The 14,348-nt window shown below is 39.5% G+C and overlaps 1 long non-coding RNA gene across 1 annotated transcript in view; it reads left to right on the plus strand.

The window, feature by feature from the left end:
* The window catches only part of LOC116562916, a 19,670-nt gene extending 6,720 nt beyond the window's left edge, over positions 1–12,950 (plus strand). Inside the window, exon 2 of the long non-coding RNA XR_004274133.1 lies at positions 12,297–12,950. This is a non-coding gene — a long non-coding RNA (uncharacterized LOC116562916). The remainder of the gene's footprint in view (positions 1–12,296) is intronic.
* Positions 12,951–14,348: the final 1,398 nt, after the last annotated feature.

The following is a 14,348-nucleotide window of genomic DNA, read 5'->3' on the forward strand; positions in this document are numbered from 1 at the left end:
TGTGTGTGTGTGTGTGTGTGTGTGTGTGTGTGTGTGTGTGTGTATGCGGACTTTTTAGGATTTTCTATATACAAGATCATGCCATCTGCAAATAGAGATGATTTTACTTCTTCCTTGCCAATCTGGATGTCATTTATTTATTTCCTTTTTTTCTTACTTCTTTTTGCTTAATTGCCCCAGTTAGAAGCTCTACTATAATGTTTAATAGAAATGCGAGAGTAGCCCTCCTTGTCTTGTTCCTGATTTTGTGGGGAATCTTTTCAATTTTATGTAGTATAATGTTAGCTGTGAATGTTTACTATTTGCCAAATATTTGTTATCATGAAAAGGTACTGAATTTTGTTAAATGTTTATTCTATGTTTATTGGGATGATCATGTTTATGTAATTTTTGAAATGGGAAATAAATGAAATGGACTGATAGAAAAGGATGTTCTCAACCCAAATGTCCATAAATTAATGGATAAAAAACTGATATATATGACATATACATGACATACATATGTTACCCAAGTAAATATATATATGAGACATACACACACACACACACACTCACACACACACACACACATACATACACACATGATGGCCATAAAAAGGAATGAATTAACAGCATGTGCAGTGACCTGGATGAGATTGGAGACTATTATTCTAAGTGAAGTAACTCAGCAATAGAAAACCAAACATAGTTATGTTCTCACTGATACGTGGGAGCTAAAGTATAAGGACCCAAAGCCTAAGAATGAGACAGTGGGCTGGGCACAGTGGCTCACTTCTGTAATGCAGCACTTTGGGAGGCCAAGGCAGGCAGATCATCTGAGGTCAGGAGTTTGAGACCATCCTGCCCAATGTGGCGAAACCCCATCTCTACTAAAAATACAAAAATTAGCTGGGTGTGCTGGCATGTGCCTGTAGCCCCAGCTACTCGGGAGGTTGAGGCAGGAGAATCACTTGGACCTGGGAGGCAGAAGTTGCAGTGAGCCGAGATGGCACCGCTGCACTCCAGCTAGGGTGATAGAGTGAGACTTCGTCTCAAAAAACAAACAAACAAAAAACAAAAAAAGTCCCAAAGAACAAAGAATGATACAATGGGCTTTGGTGACTTGGGAGAAAGGGTGGGAGGGGATGAGGGGTGAAAGACTACAAACAGGGTGCAGTGTACACTCCTTGGGTGATGGGTACACCAGGATCTCACAAATAACCTCTAAAGAACTTACTCGTGTAACCAAATACCACCTGTACCACAATAACCTACGGAAAAAAAGTCAAAAAAAAAAAAGAAAGAAAGAAAGAGAGAAAGAAAAGGATGTTCTTAGGGAGCCCATCTGATCAAGAATTTGTCTGATCATGTGGGTTGATCAAAATATGTTAATAGATGACATGATATTAAAATGTCTTTCTTCCAAGCCTCAAGTCCATAGGCTAGGTTAGAACTACCCATTTTATTTTTATTTTTGTAATAAAATCTTGGTTAACCAATGTTTCTCAATGCCAAACAAAAGTAACGCATTAATCTGTTTATTAATTAGCTTCAAATTTTTGGATGACATTTCTCCTTGTTTTATGGTTTTATAGCTTTTCCTAAAAGCAAAATAAGGCAGGCTTTATAAACTCCTGGGCTGTTTTCTTTGACCACATCAGAGTCTGGTTTCTAACTTACTAATGGTTTCAATCAAGGTCTCCTCCTTCTTAAATTGTCATTTAGTTGTTGAAGAGAGTTATAATTTCCTCCACATTTATTTGAAATTGAACGGTCAATTAAAATACACACTAACCCTTAAATCGATTGGACTTCTAAGAGATTTTTCAAAAGGTATTTAGGGGGATATTAAAATAAACGATGCTTGAATGTTTAAAAGCCCCACAATTCTATTAAGGCCCACTTTAATTTAGGTAAAACCCACGCAGTATGAAAAATGCTATAAAGAATGGAGCAGAATAGTGAGGGGATCTGTGTTCTTCACTGAAAGGAAGGGATGGGCAGAAATAGCAAAGGCAGAGAGGTGGAGATTAATGGAGAAAAAGAAAGAGATGGTGGCTTCCACTCTCACACCTTAGCATCTCCTTATAAGAACAGGATGTATATAAGACCCACAAAGAGAAGCTTGACACCAGGCTCTGGGGAATCAGCCATATGACAAGGTGCCCTGTAGACAAGAATGACAGAGAACTGTCAGAGCCACCTTCTTTCCAGGGACTACACAAATCTGAACAATGATCATACAGGTTGACCAAAAAGAGTGACATTACCCCTCTCAAATTCTGTACTGCATACAGCTTCCTGGGCCATTTTGGGAGCTGAGGAGTGGGCAGGAAAAAATCATACCCACTGAGATTGAATCTTCCTCCACCCAAGTAAAACAAGGAGTTGGAGTCAGCTACAATTTGATTTTTATTCTTTTGAAGAATAAAGCATTGTGCCATATTTTTAAGTATGAGACTTTTTTGGAAGCAGAAACAAGCTGACAAAGTTAAAAATCTTCCTTCCCTTTGATCTCTGCATTCCCTTACTCTTAGTAAAGAGTCAGAACCAAGCAGACATGAGTAAGTCATATACTTTGTGGTTAGAATAAAAACAGATGATGGAGGCAGGTCCACAGTGATAGAAATTCTCTCACTTACATTTCACAGGAAACTTCTGGGTTGCATGCTTTAAGAATAGAAGCACCTTGGAAAGGCAGAGCCAGAACCCAGAGGTTGTTGAGAAGAAACTCTACCTGTCAGAGAGGTGTAGGATATGGCTAAGAGAACAGTTGGGCTCAATCCTAGCATCACCACTTACTAGCCAGAATGCTATTTATCCTCTCTATACTTCAATTCCATCATTTGTAAGTGGTGATAATAATAGAATACTCCATAATGTTTTGGAGATGATTAAATGAGCTAGTATATTCATAGCAATTAGAACAGTGTCTTCCCCAGGATTAGTACCTGGTGAACATTGGTGTCATCATCATCATCATCACTTAGATCTATGTCAGGTGACCATTGTTCTAACTTTGACTTTAGCATTTCCTTTTGCACAACAGAAAGGACTAGATCACTAGGGCTAAGATCAGCTATCTTCAAACATGTTTTTAGCAGCAGAAAGCATTTTCTTTTACTGCTAAAACACAAACTCCAAGACAAGCTAAGCATATATGTACTCACTGCCTTTTAAAATTTGAGTTGCGTAAATCAACAAACAAAATAAATATGTGAGCTCACATAGCAAAATAGTCCAGGGAAGATCAGCTTCAAGAACAGCTGAATACCAGGTTCAAAGCCGTTAGAATCAATTTTTTTTCTGTCTCTTCTCAGATCTACTTCCCCTCTTTCCATGCCATTCCTAGGATTCTCTGCCACTTCTCCTATTCATCACAGGATGGCCACTAGCAGCTTTCAGAGTACTATACTTCGAAATTACAATCTAGTAAAAAAGGATGAACATTGTTTTCCCAGAACTCCCTGGGAATGTCCTGATACTTTGATTGGCCTGATGTGGACTAAATCCTCAACCCTACACCAATCACAATGGCAGGAAGAATGTGTTGCACTGATACATACCTTGGGTCAGTCCCTCCCCTGAGGCTGGGAAGCAGTCCTGCCTCTAAGGCCAGAGAGAGAATATGATGTCTCTAGTAGGCTTGCTTTCACCTACCTCCTTGGAAGTCCCTTCTCAAAACCTGAGTGCTCCTAGTTTGAAACCCACTGAACAAGGGTATCATTTATATTTTGCAAGTTTCCAAGGTTGCAAATCCTATCAAGGCAATTATTGTGGAAGAGGTCAGGAACCTGAGCAGCCCTCTGAGGGAGGTTCCTTTCAGTCTTTCTCAAATCATAGCATTCAGGTATCCACCCACTCTACTGTCTTGTGAGGCATGGCCTCGGCTCTGTACACCCAGAGCAGTGCCAATTATCATAGTCATGTATCCAGTGGTGGGTAGAACAGTCCTTTGGGTTGTATTGTGCATTATATTATGTGTAATGTACTTCCTGTTCTCATTATGTATTCCAGTGGAACTAACACCTTCAAAACACAGTGGCTTAAATCAATAACAATTTATTAGTATCTCTCACAGTTCTGGGGTCCACTAGGCTCCTCTGGGCATTTCTGGCTTTGGCCTTTCTGTGATTACAGTTGAGCAGTAGCTAGGGCTAGAGCCATCTTGAAAGCTTTGCCCCTCCCATGTATGATGCCTGAATAGCTAGGGCTTGTTGGTCATCTCTCTCTTAGTGGCCTCTTCACCTAGTATGTTCAGCATGGCAGCTTAAGGACAATCAAATTTCTTACATGGAGGCTGAAGATACCAGGAATACATGTTCCAGGAGGACAAGGAAGAAGCTACATGACTTTTTTCAGACCCAGCCTTGGATATTATAGTGTCACCTCTGCTGCACTTTGTTACTGATCAAGGCAATAACAAAGCCCACCCAGGTTCAATGGGTGGGAAAATAAACCCTACCCTCAGGGGAAAGAGTGTCAAAAAATGTGCAGTGCTCTTAAAACCATCCTACTTCTTGAGGATGGCTTTGGGTCAACCTACTAAACAATGTGCATCTTCCAAGCCTCTGACAAACCAAGTCGCACTTCTCCATTTGAAACCACATTTTAGAGATTATCCTTGTTTATGCTGTTCTGATTCCATCCTGCTCTTAATGGAAATGAGTTATTCAAGAGGCGAGATTATCAGGGCATAGCAAGAAATGTGGTTTCTTAAACAATTGTGTGCTGGAAAAGAAGCTTACACATTATGTACAAAGGCAATAGTCTCCATCTGGGCACACTGACCTATCAGGAACAGCAGTAATCCTCAACGTTTGTGAAAATATTGCAACACCTCACCCTGGTGCAGCTTAGGCTTTTGCCAAAAAGTACCACTAGAATCAAGAAATACATTATCGTTATCATGTATTTATTAAAAGTAGTGAAGCATCCCAAAGGAACTGTGACACAACCTAAGGTTACTACCTGGAGTTTGAGCATCTTCAGGAAAAAGATGGTGCTATTTTCAAGGTGAGTTGCAGCATGAACTGTGAACCTCAGCATGGCTTTACATACAAGGTAAAGGGGGAAATACAGAAACATCTGACTGTATTAAAGCTCAGTGCTTTGCTGTGTATGGCTACCCCATCCCTATGGTGATTACCAAACCTGTGAGTAAAATCAGAAGGCAGGGAGAAAGCTATATAAGAATGTTTCTACATGGCATTCCAGAAGAAGTGGATTATGAAATCTTGATTCTCACATATTTTCAAGAGTGTTTAAGAAAGCATGGCATGTGTATAAGTGTGAAGGTATTGTCAAAACATGCAAATTATGCCTTCATTTTAATTTCTGGCACCAAGTACCAGCCTAATCCCTTTCATTAGAACTTAAATGCCTTCAAAGTAGTGGAAGGATGAAAATCAGCATTTTGGAATTGGCTCAGGACTAGGAGCTAAGTTTTGCTGAACAAAGAACCTGCTGGCTATAAAGTCAGAAAATATGGCCTTCAGTCTTCCACTCCTTAGTGTTCTAACATTTGTGCCTGAAAAACCTATTCTCTTCCCAGTGACTGGCAGATGTCCAGATGGGCTGGACAGTTTTCTTCAGGGCTACATTAAAGTGTTACTTTCATATACTGGGAAGCACATAGACTTCAGCGTGAGAAGATGTGAGCTTCAGAATAAGGAAACAGTGGCACATAATGGCAGAGATTTTGCCAAGAGGCTGCTGGAGGTAGCAGCAAGCAATTGGATCAATCGACTGGCCAGTGGGTTGTCACAGACAGTAGAACAGCTTCAAAGCTCATTACTGACTCAGCTTCCTAGGCTCACATGGTGCAAAGGAACTGAAAGTGTGGAAGAGTGCATAGAAACAGACCAGCTTGGAAAGGGGAGATTCAAACTTGCAACTTCAGATGAGCCGTTGGGACCAGCAATGTCTGACGTTTGTGGGCACTTACACAGCTGTTTCCTGTGTGGCGAGTTTGTCCCCAACAAATACACCAGCTGGTGGAGTGTTATTTCCTTGTTGACTTTTTTTGCTGCTACCTAGAGAGTCCTGGTAACTGTAAACAAAGATTTAGAACACTAACAAAGTGTCAGGTGCCAATGCAGTGGACTCTGAGCAGGTACTAAAATCCAGGAGCCTATTGATAGGAACATGGCTTCGGGGGCCTCAGCCACACAGGATGGTGGGGAGTAGGAGGAGGCCAGGAGCAGGAAGATGGGGTGAGAAAAAGGATCTGATTGCTTAAGTCCCATGTTCATTGCCCAAGGCCCAGGTGCTTGTAGTAGATGCTGGTGGATGAGCAGGGGCCCCAGCCTCCAGCTGCTGTGAGTGTTGACTGCTAAAAGCTCACAGAGGTCCTCTTCCCCAAGGATCACCCTTGGTTGATGCCTAGAAAGCTACAGTCCCTACACCGTTTCATCAAAAGTCTATGGCAATGACTGGCTGATACAGGAGTGCAAAAGGCCAGCCAACTTGTCTTAATGATGAGAATCATCATGTCAGTGTTGTGATTTATGCTCCAGAGCCTCTCTCAGATCAGGCCAGGTTTATATTTTTCCTGAGCATGCATTTTTGCTTGGCTTCTTACCGCACCTGTCCTGTCTGCTTTTCTTTAGATGCTTCTCTTGAGAGTCCTTCCTCAAGAGGACTGAAGCCATGTGTGTCTGATTTTCCCTGTCTTGGGTTCTGCTTCTGGGGAACGCAAGCTAAGATAGCATTGAAAGTTTTAGGCCCCATTGCCATGGTTCAGTATGGCAGGAGGAGGGCAGGGTAATAAAGCAGAAAGTCCCTAAAGATGTGTATTTGTGGCAGATTCTTCATGTGTCTCTGTGAACAATGGCAGGTAGAAGTTGGAGACAAACTTTGAGGAGCAGGTGTCAGCTCCTAGGGAAAATGAGTTGTCAGAGGATGGGTGTCAGGGCCCCAGCCAGGAAAGTACAACTAGAACACTCAGAAAGAGAGTGCTAGAGCCCGGGGCCAGCAAAGCCAGGGTAAGGAATGTTATGATTTGTAGGATACATGGAGAGTCGGGCTAATGATTAACTCACTGAATTCTTGGTTGTTTGTGGCAAGACCTGGCCACTTAGTAGCCATGTAAATCTGGGCAAGGCAAGTTAATCTTCATATCTAAACTTCCATTTCTTCTTCTGTAAAGTGGCATATAGCATGCATTGAACACACAGTAAATCTTTTATTATATAAATTTATTCTAAGCCCCAGTAGTTAATGAAACTGTTTGCCTGATAAAAAGTAGATAGACCTGGATTTCTAGACAAGGCCCACCTATAAATCCAGACTTGGAAAGCAAAGAAATGCAATATAGGATACAAAGGAGAGGCTAAAATAATGGTCCAACTAACCAGAAAGCCCATGATGTTGCTTATATGGTTACCCATGGTCTTGCATCTTAACGGTCAGAATCCCAGAGTTGCCTTCTTGTAGATTCAGAGCCAGTCTTAAGGGAAGTAAGCAAGTGCACTGAGAGGCAGACAGAGGCCAGGAACCCTCCAGATTTGGAATTAAGCCATTAGTAATCTGGAATTGGACCCAAGAGGGTATGCTGGGGACAGAAAGTTGGCCAGTCAATAGTAATTGACCTGAAGTCTGAAGTTGCTGCAGTGTTTTTCTAGCTTGGCAGACACTACACTCACCATGCCAGGTTCCCGGTGCCCGAATCAAACTGGAATTTCCCAAAGATAAAAGCAGCAGGAATCTTTACCCACCCAAATGTTCTTTTCCTAGAACCACTTTTTTGTTTTTTTCTTCTTTATCACTCTTTTATTTACACAATTTATATACTTAGATAAATGAACAAAATAGTCTTACAATAGTGAGATTGTGAATGATTTTCATTCACTTTGATTTTTTTTGATAGAGAACCTACTTTTATGTGAAAAGCAAGAAAGAGAACGGAATAAGCCAAGCAGAGTTTCAGCCTCAACCTGACCCCCCAGGGGAGTGTGGGAATGAAAATTATACCTTAGATTTGTTGGAACTCCAAGGCAAAGGAGCTGGGCTTCCATTTTCCCACACCAGTCAGTCATTGAACAAGGCCGTGATTGAGGGCATAAACCCCCAGGAACTTCTGTTTCACAGTAGCCACCCCAATGGCCTAAGAGTTGTTCTCCACAGAAAATCACAGAGATAGGTAATTAGAAACATAACATGTAGGAGGTAAAAAAAGGCACCCTGAAAAACTAAAAGAAATTCAAGAGAATCTGAGTGGAACACTGGCAGATATGCTACCACACTAAGGATTCTTTTAAGGGCATGAAAAAGGCTAATCATGTCTGCAGATATGCAGTTTATTTTACATGTATTAATGTTATAAAATGGGCAGGGCATAGGATCAGTATTTAGTAAGTTTTAGTTCTGGCTCAAATTCATGCAAACTTTGTGATCTTGCTTAAATCACTCAACTTGACCCCAGTTTCTACATCTAGAAAGTGAGTTTATTATTTTTCAGCTTTTTAATACAAATTGATCTTTTCTGCTGGCTCACTGGCTTTTGATATGTGTTTTAAAAGGTCACATAGGATAGTAGATTTTTCAGTTTTGTCTTGTAATTTTGTCAGCATTTTTCTTTTATATTTCAAGCCATAATTTTAGCCATTCAAATACAGAACTGTTCTTTTTATCACTACAAAATGTGTCTTTTAATGCTTTTTGGCCTGGATCCAATATCATATGACATTCATATTGCCATATCAGCTTTCTTTTGGTTGGTGACTGTATTACTTGTTTTATTCCATTTCTTTATTTTCAACCTTTCTGGACCATTATGTTTTAAGTGTGTTTATCATAAACCATACATGTTTGGATTTTTAAATATCTGGCCTGATCTTGTTATTAGAAGAAAGTTGATTCCTTTACATTTATTGTGATCACTGCTCTATTTGGACTTAGTTATTATATATTTTATGTTTACCATGCTCTTTTTTTGCTTATTTTTTCTCATTTTTTTCTTTCTGTGTGATTGTTTTAACATTTGGACATTTTTAAGTAAAAAAATTCTGAACTGAATTTAAGTGATTTAGTATCTCTGCTCTTCTCCCAAATAACCCCAGAACTAAGTATGCTTTTATTACTCACATAGTATCTTTCCCATCTATATCTTTCTTGGTGTTATTTGAATTCTATCTAGTGATGTGAAAAATACAATTCTTTCTAAGAGTTAATAGTTAATTAAATTTATCATCATGCTTTACAAAATTATGTACTATTGTTTTTGCATTCCACTCCATCTTTCTGTATCTCTTAGGGTGTTTTTCTTCTGCCTGAAATACATTCTTCAGTAGTTATTTTAGTGAAGACTAGTGGGTAATAGTCTCTATTATTATTTCCATTTCATCCAGAGTAAACGCAGTTGTATTAGTTCATTTTGTTGCTGTATTTCTTAGCATTACTTCCTTAAGTGTTTTGGAATTTTATTATTAAATGGAGCTCTCTCTCTCTTTTTTGGAATTTTATTATTGAATGGAGTTTCTCTCTCTCTCTTTCTCTCTCTCACCCTCTCCCTCTCTTTCTGTCTCTTTCTCTCTCCCCCATTTTATATTTCACAGTCTTGCAGATTTATATCTAATCTCTTCTTCCATCATTTCTCAATAACATAGTAAAAACCCAGGTCTTATATTGGTAGCTCAAACCACCCAAACTACACTGAAATTGAGGTTTTCGCACATTCAGCTACCAAGTCAGCAGAATTAAGCCAAAGTTCAGGACAAAAGACTATTTTCTACGGCTTCCCTGCTATCTAGTTTTATAGTTCAGGCAGTGTTTTTAAGAGCTTATTTCAGCCCCCTTTAATGCATGAGAGAACCTCGAACTTTTTACTAGTTCCAAGCAATGAGTTTGAAGAGTGAATCTCTTACTTCCCATGGGTTACTTTTAGCTTTGCTACCCCACAGGGCCCCAGATATCTCCATTTGCTTCTGGATGTAGAGTCAAGTGAATCTGCAAACTCAATCCCAGTTATTCCTCTGGGTTTACTTCCATTTCTGGGTCTCAGGGATATTTCTCTATTTCAACTTGGTTATGTTGTCTTAAATTCTTTTCAGGTGTCATATTTGGTGTCAATCAGATACTGCTGAATAAAAAGCACTACTAAAATAGAGTAGTTTAGTACAGCAGTTGTTAATTCTCACTGATTTTTCCTGGATTTGGCTAATCTGGGCTGGGCGCAGCTGGGCAACTGTGCTTTATTCTGCAGGAAGTGAAATGGGGGAATAGAAACCGTGGATTCTTTATCTCCCTGCTCTCCAGTCTTCTGTTGGTGTTCCTGATAGCTAAGCCTGATTATAGCCAAAGGACTAGGGTGACATTATTGCGTACATAAAGCCAGTCTCCTGGGCACAGAGTTGAGTAGGGAAGGTGACAGAAAGCAACAGAGAATATCCAGTGCGTGACCCAAGGGGAACCACGGGCAGCTGGAAAATCACTGGGAGACGTAGGCCACGTGCAAACACGAAATGAAGAAGACTCACAAGTTTAAAAGAAAATGTGATCACCCAAGACATGTTTTGGAAACCTACTTTCTTGGGCTTTTGGAAATTGGCAACTCTTGGCTCAGATGGAGGATACAGAGGCAGAGGGGACCACGTTTCTCCAAATGGGAAAATCCTGTCACCTTTGGAAGCTTGTCTTGCACTCAAAGAAATATAGCACCCTATGGACTTTTACAACTTAGATCTCATTAATCTAGGGTTTTACACTAAAAATAATAAAAAGAGAGCAAATTTTTCCATTCAATGGATGCTGCAGTGACAGTCAGAAAAGCTATTGAGTTCCAGCTCAGCTGCCGTCAAGCTCTGTGACCTTGGACAATTCACAGGGCTTCCTTAGCCTCCAGTTTCCTGCTGTAGAAAGCGAGGAGATTGAATCAAATACCTTCACATCTCTAAAAACTCGGATACCTACAGCTTATAGGTGGGATAAATGGCTTGCATTTAAACATTTTTATTCAAAAATATTTAACAGTAACTACCCATGTTCTGGTTTCTTTATTGAATCACCTGAACTAACAGGAATCTTAAAAAATAACTTCATATTTTCTATCTTCTCTACTGTAATTCTTAAGTCCATTATTTTCTTCTATGCCCCCAAGCAAATAAAAGCCATCTCTGACAGCTGCTCAAGGCAAAACACGGTTTAATAATGGTAAAAGGAGAAGATAGTAGTCTGCAAATTTAGATTTTCAGCATGAAAATTTTCAGTACTGATTTCCTGGCCTCATAGACATCCCAGTAATTATCTAGAATTATACATAATTTACCTACTTTCATTTTCTAAGAAATTGTCAGTTTTGAGGTCAGAGTTGGACAATTTATTGGTTTGTCCTGTAGAAATAAATTGGGGGCATTTGGAGCTGGAGTCTTTAATGCGTGCAGTTGGGGCGGTAGATGTGAAGCTGCCTCCTATTTATAGCTGGGTAAGCTTAATCATTGCTTTTCAATCTAAATAGAAAGGCTCTGTTTACTGCTGCTTTTAATTGCAGCAAGCTGGTGAAAAAGCATGCAGGGCTTCTTCAGTAAAGTCAATAAAAGCATTTTGTCAATAAATTATTTTTGCCCATGAAAACCATGCACAGCATTCAAATATAAAGCAAGAACTAGCTCAGATTCTCTCTTCAGTGGAAGAATCTTTGATGAACCCAGTGTATGGCTTTTAAATGTTCTTAACTCAGTTTTTTCTCGTTGTCTTAGAATATTGGAGCTGATAAAGGCATGTGGTTCTCCTTATTCTTCAGATTTAATTTTAAGGATGAAAATCTGAGTTCCTTCCTCAGGTCTGAGACATGTTTATGTCCAAAGTCATAAAAAGGAAAGATTATTTGAGAAATCAGAATGTCAACCCCTTTTCTGTATGTGCCTGTTTGAAAGAGAATTATGAGACACACTGAACCTTTATTTAGAGAGTTCCTTCTTTGATAAAGATCTTCTCAAAAGTTTTCTGCCAAATGTACCATTTTATTCTCAAATCCCTGAAAGTTGGGTAACATTGTGTAAGGATCAAATTCTGATCTGGAACAAAATCACAAACCCAAGTGCTTGAAAGAAAGCTCCAGAAGGAGAAGCTTTGTGTGGGTGGGTAGTATGAATGGAGGATTATATTCTCCCAAAATGACCACAGCAGTAAATTCAGTTCCACATATTCTTCCAGACCTTGACACTCTCCATAAAAAGGAGGAGTCTGTTTTCCCATCTCTTGAACTTTGATAGTCTTTATAAATGCCTCAAATGAGTAGAATGCAACAGAAGTAATTTTGAGTGACTTTTGAAGTTAGGTCATAAAAAGCACTACAATTTCCACTTTTTGTCTTTCAGGATGCTCGCCCTTGGAGACCAGCAACAATGTGTGAGGAAGCCCAGGCCATGTGGAGAGGCCCCACGTAGGTGTCCAGTTAAGGTCCCAGCTGACAGCTGGCATTGACACGTGAGTGAGACTCTGAACTGTCCCAGCTGATGACGAGTACAGTTTGAGCTAGCTATCGCTGTTGGATCTGTTTCAAAACTGCAGATTTCATGAAAAAATAAGTGTTGTCGATTTAAGCCATGAAGTTTTGACATAATATGTTATACAGCCATGGTAACTGGAAGAGTGTGAAACAAATACTACTCTCTTGTGTCTCATTTCTTTATAAAGTATATCTTCCCCCTTACCTGCATAGGGATTCTTTCTCCTTTTCTCTCAGTTCTGCTGTTATTCCTACTAGTGATGCTATTACTACTGTTGTTTCTACATCTATTACTACTACTGGAAATAAGGTAATTTTATAACTAATATTGAGCATGCATCTACTGTATAGATTTACATCCTTAACATATATTAATTCACTTAATCCTTATATCCAAAGCATGGACCTGTATCACCCCCAAGAATCCTATGTTGAAGTCCTCACCTTCAGTATTCACAATGTGACCTATTTGGAGATACAGTCTTTAAAGATGTGAAATGAAGCCATTAAAGTAGTCCTTAATTGAATATGACTGATGTCCTTATAGGAAGAAAAGATAGGACACAGACATACACAGAAGAAAGATGAGGTGAAGATATAGAGAAGAGATGGCCATATACAAGCCAAGGAAAAAAGTCCTCAGAATAAACCAACTCTGTCGACACCTCGATCTTGGCCTTCTAGCTTTCCAAATTTGAGAAAACACATTTCTGTTGCTTAAGCCACGCAATCTGCGGTACTTTGTTATGGGAAAACCTGGAAAACTAATACAACTTTGTGAGTAAAGTACTATTAAACTTTAGATAAGGAATTCACAAAGGAGAAAGCTGACACACTGTAAAAGTAAATACGTTGCCCGAGGTTATACAGTTTTATTTCCTTTCAGAAATAAGAAAACAAGGGCCCAATAATTTGACTTCCATGAAGTTTCACAGTCAGTTTAAAGAAAGATTCAAAACTAAAAAAGTCAAACCCTACCCTATATTTGCACTGTTTAGTATCAGAGTCCTCAGAAATATGCCACTTAACCCTGTTAGCTAAGTTAAGACAAGATGGCAGCATTATTGAGCACCAACTACTTACATAGCACTTAACAACCTCAGTATTTCTTCCTAACAGAACCTCACTTTTGTTCAAGTGCCCTGTCTTCACGTAGCCCCTGTGACTCCAAGGAATCCCCTCAGCTTCAAAAGTAAATCTGATTGGGCTAAGGGTTAGCTCATACCCCCTTGTCTGTGATTGGTTTATAAGAAGTCCTGTGACCCAGTTCTGGCCAGTGATATGTGATGGGAGGTTCGTGGGAGACTTCTGGAAAAGTTCTACCTTGCTCTAAAGAACAAGCTATTCTGCCATGCTCTCCCCAGATTTGAATGAAAGGGGGTGACTCCACAATTGTCCTCTGGTGGGAACCAGCTTTTAAAATGAAGCCACCATGTATATAGAAAAGACAAGAAATGTAGAGAACCTAAGCCCTAGGTAATAACATTGGGGTGCTGAATCAACCAGCTCTTATTAAACTCCCTATTAAGTGAGCTTATAAATTTCCTCATTTAAAACAGCCAGTTTAGAGTATATTGAAGTCACTGAAAGTTAACGGCTGAAAAAGCATCCCAGTAGAGTTGACCCTTGAACAGGGTCAGGGTTAGGAGTATAGGCAACCTGTGTAGCCAAAAATTCACGTCTAACTTTTGACTCCTCCCAAACCTAACTAGTAGTGGCCAACTGTGTACCAGGAGCCTTCCTGATAACATAAACAGCCAATTAACACAATCTTATATGTTATATATATTATACACTGTATTCTTACAACAAAATAACCTTGAGAAAAGAAAATGTTATTAAGAAAATCATTACTGTTCACTAAGTAGAAGTGAATCATCATAAATGTCTTCATCCTCTTCTCACTTTGAGTAGGATGAGG

This window comes from Sapajus apella, unplaced genomic scaffold (assembly GCF_009761245.1).
Source record: "Sapajus apella isolate SASKATOON/1434 unplaced genomic scaffold, GSC_monkey_1.0 scaffold33, whole genome shotgun sequence".
Taxonomy (NCBI): Eukaryota; Metazoa; Chordata; class Mammalia; order Primates; family Cebidae; genus Sapajus; species Sapajus apella.